This window comes from Mastomys coucha, unplaced genomic scaffold (genome assembly GCF_008632895.1).
Source record: "Mastomys coucha isolate ucsf_1 unplaced genomic scaffold, UCSF_Mcou_1 pScaffold1, whole genome shotgun sequence".
Taxonomy (NCBI): Eukaryota; Metazoa; Chordata; class Mammalia; order Rodentia; family Muridae; genus Mastomys; species Mastomys coucha.
In genome coordinates, this window is record NW_022196891.1 from 74,396,165 (window position 1) to 74,402,054 (window position 5,890).

Genomic DNA, 5,890 nt, shown 5'->3' on the forward strand with positions numbered 1-5,890 from the left:
TCTGCTCTGGCCGGAAACCAGGTGTTCAAAATATATGTATATAGGGTGGCAGCTGTGGCTCCCCACATCGCATCTTTACTTTCATGTGTGTGTATGGCAGGGATGGGTGCACACATGCCTGCATGCACACTGTATACATATGCATAGTCCAGACAAGGACACCTATTGTCCTTGTCTGGCATTCTCCATCTTGAGACAGGGTCTCTCACTCAACCCAAAGCTTTTGGGCAAGGCTGACTTGGCTGGTGGGCTACCAGAATATACATGTCTCTGCCATTCACCCCTGAGCTTAGAGTCATGCAACTGTGCCTTGGTGTTTATATGGGTGCTAAGGATCCAAACTCAGAGCATCCTGCCTGCACAGAACGCACTTGTCGCCACAGAGCATCTTCCCGGGTTTCTCCCTTCATCTTTCATCTGTCCCCTTCACTCCCAGTCAGCTGCCTGCTTTTCTACGTGTAGAGATACACATCCCCCATGAAGTATCTGTTTAAACTCCACTGATACCTCTCCCCCTCCCTCTCCACCCCCTACCTCTCTTTCATCCTTCCTCAAGGGTGAAGGCACAGGAGTAAAGGAAGCTGTGATGCCGTATGCTCAGTTTTTGTAAATCCGTGTTCCAGACCCTGCCCACCCCTCCACAAAGTCATCTCTAAGTCTCCCATCAACTTGGATTTTAAGAACAACAAAATCTTACAGACATATCACTCCATGATGAGATTCACCCAAGCAGGAGCAACCATCTCAGGAACTGGCTCATGTCCGCAACAAGCAAAAAGGATGTCCTCTAGCTGGCTTGGAGAGCCAGAGCTGAGATCTTGACCAGTCTGGCTGCATTTCAGCCAAGTCTGGTTAGCTCTGGTCCTCTTGTCCCTGTCCCCATTCTCTTTCCTTTTAAGACCCAAGCTTTTGTTAATGCCTGGAATATGTCCCTGGGGTCAGTAGACCCCTTTGTCTATACCTTCCAATATGGCTGTGTTGACTCAATGTTCAGATGAGTGGTTAATCTTATGCTGAGATTCTCTGAACCTGGGCTTTTGCCCTGAAGCAATAGAAATCCCCCTGCTTTGGCAGATCTCTGGAGCTGAATCTCCCCACAGGCCTTCCATCAACTGCTGCTCAGTTTGGTCTCTTTATCAGCCAAGGCTGGTGTGGCACTCGTGGTAACCACACTGACTTGACCTAAGAACTACCTAGAAGTGGGTACTCATGCCTTCTCAGAGAAGTGAGTCTGAAAAGGCCCTGCTATGGTTTGCATGTGTCTCTACAAACTCACTGTCGGGGACCTTAATTCCTTAATGAAGCTACGTTGGGAGATGGGACCAGTGCAAGGTGCTTGGAGCCTTCCAACATGAATTAGCACCATTCTCTTTCCTGGAGTGGCTGCAGTCTCACTACCACAGGACTGGCTTAGCTGTTGTGAGAGCGGGGTGCTATAGAACAAAGTTACCCCTAGTGTTTTACACCTTTTTTAAAATATTATTTATTATTTATATGAGTGCACTATAGCTGTCTTCAGACACACCAGAAGATGTTTACATTACAGATGGTTGTGAGCTACCATGTGGTTGCTGGGAATTGAACTAAAGACCTCCGGAAGAGCAGTCAGTACTCTTAACCGATGAGCCAGCTCTCCAGCCCTGTTTTGCTCCTTCTACATAGAACTGCTCGTCCTACTTTCCCCTGCCATACTGGAAGGCCAAGGCCAGTACTGGGGCAGCTGAAGGGCTTTGCACAGTGAGAGGCAGTCCACTTGTCTTTGGACTATACCCCAGATAGGGTGCAAGTGTGGGGGATGGAAGTAAAGCAGATTAACCCCAAGGAATTTTTACCTTTCTTTTTTCCCCCATATTTACCTTTCTTGCCACATAAGGCCTTATATATCCTGCCTGCCAGTTACTACCATTTCTAAAGTTGTTCTTCATCAGTTCTAAACTGAATACTTCCACGTAAAAGAATATCCTCTACTTTTATGGCAGGAAATATCTTTCTTAAGGTAAATCAGTTGAGGGAGGGGGTACTGTAGCATTGTTTTAACATTGTCTTTTGTTTTATTTCTATCTAGTGTCTATCACAGGCTTATTGCTATTTTTGTTACATACAGAACTACCCACACAGACTCCCGTACTGCTATCTTGCAAATCATGACCCATCATCAGCTTAGCTGGTCACATAAGTCTTTTCTATAATTACATGAAATAGGAAAGAAAACACTTCAATGTACCACATATTAGAAACATCAGTTTAGTTTGCCAAAGATTTATTTTTCATCTGAGTGTTGGCTGAGTGACCAGGCAGTTACGCATAATCTATAAATCCAGTGTTATCAGGATATATCTATTCCTTATTGTAGAGTGTAGATTTAAAAACTTTGATTTTGAGAAATACTGTCACTTCTGACTTGCTATATGTTAACTAAGGTCCCACCTCAGATCCCATCACAATGTGAAATTGGGTTTTCACCTTGGCAATCACAAAAATTTAGCACAGTGCCTTACAGGGGTGGGCATATGACAAATCCCCCCAGTGAAGAGCTGATGGGTGAGTGAGTGTTATGGCGGTGTGGGCTAATTCTCCCTGAACTCATCTGCATTTGCGGTGTTTGGGTTAGGCTGTGAGACTGGGAGAAAATAAGGATGAGAAATCAACTCAGTCCCTCCAGGAGCTTTACAAACGGAAACCTGATTTAGATGGAAACAACTATTATGCTTTTCAGCCACTCTACTGGGCAGAGGCAGCCTGTACGCTAAATGGAAAAGCTACGTATAGCATATTTACAAAGTTTTGAATGTTATCGTATAGTTGCAATCTTGTTTATTCCATTTACAGGAAATACATCTTTTGGTTTGGGGTTGTTTGTTTGTTTGTTTGCTTGCTTGCTTATTTTACTTCTTTGCTCTGATCTTGGATTTCCACAGAAAACGGTTCAACTTAGTGAGAATATGATGGTGACTAGGGAAATCAATGACACATTATAGCTCAGATCCTTTCTCCTGTTTCACGACGAGAAAAGCTGCAGACCTTGTATTTCCCAGACACTTAGGTCATGAGATTTAATCCAGTAACACCTTCCCAGTGAGAGCTGCCCTCTCTGGCATGAGCTAAGTTTAGTCAGGCTCTCAGATGGAACACTGAGCGTCTCAGGGCAGAGAAGGAGCCAGTAGCAGATGAGACCCACAGCACCGACAAAGAGCAACTGGGTCCTCTGAACAGAAACGGAGCCATCTCCTTACACCTGGAGATATGTCAAATGCCTGTGATAATGTCTGGAAAAAAAATGGTTATCAATAGATTTTTTCCCCCTGTTATTGCAAACTCACTGGATGACGAAGAATGACCAAAATTCATTGATGAAAGTATTTCACCAAAACTTTACATGACAGTTTGAGGCCCTGAAAGGGCAAAAGTATCAATCACCATGCCAATAGTTGTTCATATGCTTCGGGGAATATTAAAAAAGTTAGCCCGTCATCTTTCCTGCCCCGCCAGTCCGTGTTCCTACTCTAGTACCGGTACTAGCAGGCCACAACACTATGTCCCAGCAGGGTCCGGCTCAGCATGTTCTCACCACTGAGCTACACTCTCCCATCTAGCGAGTTCATCTTGCTTCCATGCAATGCCCCCTCCCACCCCACGATCAGCCATCTCAACACCTAGTTACCCAGTGGAAACATGGCTCTTAAAGCTTAATTATCCAATCAGATTTATATAACAATAAGATCACAATTGACAAGATGCCAATACAATAATTTCAGAGCCAATTGGTAAAGATAAAGCTTTAACCCAATTATTCTAACCTTGTGAAAATCTTGGCTACTTGTGGCTGTTTAAAAAACAACATGGGATCAGGATCACCTTCTGGTTCGTCTGCCTCCATGTTGGCTTCGCTTCTCCTCCTTCCTGTTACCTCTCTAACTGTCTCTCCAAACTTCTAGCTCCGCCTCCTTTTTCCTGTCCAATCACAGGCCTGCCACTGCTCTAATGTGATTGGACATAGAAAATGCTGCAACATTCATATATTCCAACTGGAGGGTATTCTTTTGTGCTAAAAGGCTAATAAACCGTTTTTTGACTAAATAGATTTAGGTGATCATAGTAACTTTAGAGCAAAAGATGTCTAGACAGCTCTGAGTCTGTCCACTCAATGTGGCAACCAGCACCAGAGGGTTGGGGAAAGATTTTCCACTTTGCAAGAAAATGATCGCTCTCAGGACAATAGTTTCAGTTTTCCAATAAGCCAAGTGATTGTGCTTTCAGGGCTGCATGGTGTGAGGGATTATGGGAATCTCATTATTAACCTGTTTACTTATTGTGATGCTGGGGACTGAATCTAAAACCCCGCATTTGTTAAGTGAGCAGCAGCACCCCCCTCCAGCCAGCCACATCCTGTAGGTGTTAAAATAACTTTCTTTCTTTGAGTAGGTGTATCAAATTGTGGTGACAGTTCGTACTGTGTTCTTGTGTTTGTTTGTTTGTTTGTTTAACTTTGGGAGAAAGGTTGGCAATCCTTAACTGGAGATAACTGATCTGGCACTTGAAATACTTCCTCCAGTCTATGGTGCATTCATTCAACCTTCATTTGAAGCAGGGGACGTTCGTTCCCTTGGGAAGAATGCTCCAAATGTTCCCTCATATGTCTCCTAACTTCGAAGGCTAACTCTTTATTGAGGGTGTGCCTCAATAATGCTGTCACAAACCTAGTGCCCAGGAGGTGGCCATTAATTAAAAAATATAAAGTACTGATTTATTTTCTTCCAGCTCCTGGATTATTTAAATGATCCTCTGTATAGTGTATGCATCACAAGAAGATATTGTTAAAATGAAAATATCTGGATTGAGCCAAGTTCCTCCTTGCCCCTACAAAAGGTGTTTTTCATTTCTGAATAACTCATCTGATGGAATGAAGTCCCCCTAGGAGGTGACTGAAGCACATTTTGAATTTATTATAATCGTGTGAACTTGTACTTGGGAGAATAGGTTGACAACAATGTCAAGTGGCTAGCTTCTGCATTGTGGTCACTGTTTCATAGCCACAGTGTTCAACTGCCATCAACATTCCTAAGCCTGTGCCCTGAAGGGTACGTGTGGCTTACAAGGCTGGTCCCCATCATGGCTTCACTTACTCTTTATAATTATTTGTGATATATAGTTAGGTCAGGTTGGTTTTATTTTCTCTTCACTTTAGGCAGAGTAAGCTAGAACTGAAAAAGGAGAAAGAAAGAAAGAAAGAAAGAAGGAAAGGAAGAAGGAAAGAAAGAAAGAAGGAAAGAAAGAAAGGAAGGAAGAAAGGAAAGAAGGAAGGAAGGAAGGAAGGAAGGAAGGAAGGAAGGAAGAAAATTATTTGCTTATGTTCCATCAACTTGTAAGTACCAGAGCCACTCGGGCAATCTTCTGTCTAGGCACGATGGTTAACTCTCCTCATCTCCAACTTCCCTAGAGCGGCATGTTAGGTACCGAAGAGATGGAGAGTACATCAAAGCAGACATGATATGTCACCAATGGTGAATCTCTAATAAATGGACTTTTAGGTTAATCTGTTCTATCTAAATTGAGTCAGACAAGCAAGAGCGGCCTCCGACTTTTCTGTGTACAAGCGCAGCGGCCTCCGACTGTTTTGTGTATACGCACACGTCAGTAACCATTGTTGACAGACTGCTGTGACAAAGTTAGCACACAGAACTTAAGTAACAAAAAAGTCGTGATACTTCCGACTTGGTGTAAACCCAAAAGCGTCGCAGAAAAAAAAAAACTCTGTCTATAGATCTATATGTATGCATATATGTCTATATTCATATATTGGTGACACAGAATTTTTCTCAACTCAGCTTATGATTTTAAGTGACCAACTCAAAATAAGCTTCCCTTTTATATCTTCTACCCCCCCCCCCCT

General features: G+C 43.2%; 1 long non-coding RNA gene across 1 annotated transcript in view; it reads right to left on the bottom strand.

The window, feature by feature from the left end:
* LOC116104053 overlaps positions 1-3,902 on the bottom strand; it is a 38,779-nt gene extending 34,877 nt beyond the window's left edge. The window contains exon 1 of the long non-coding RNA XR_004123693.1: positions 3,798-3,902. This is a non-coding gene — a long non-coding RNA (uncharacterized LOC116104053). The remainder of the gene's footprint in view (positions 1-3,797) is intronic.
* Between the last annotated feature and the right edge of the window lie 1,988 nt (positions 3,903-5,890).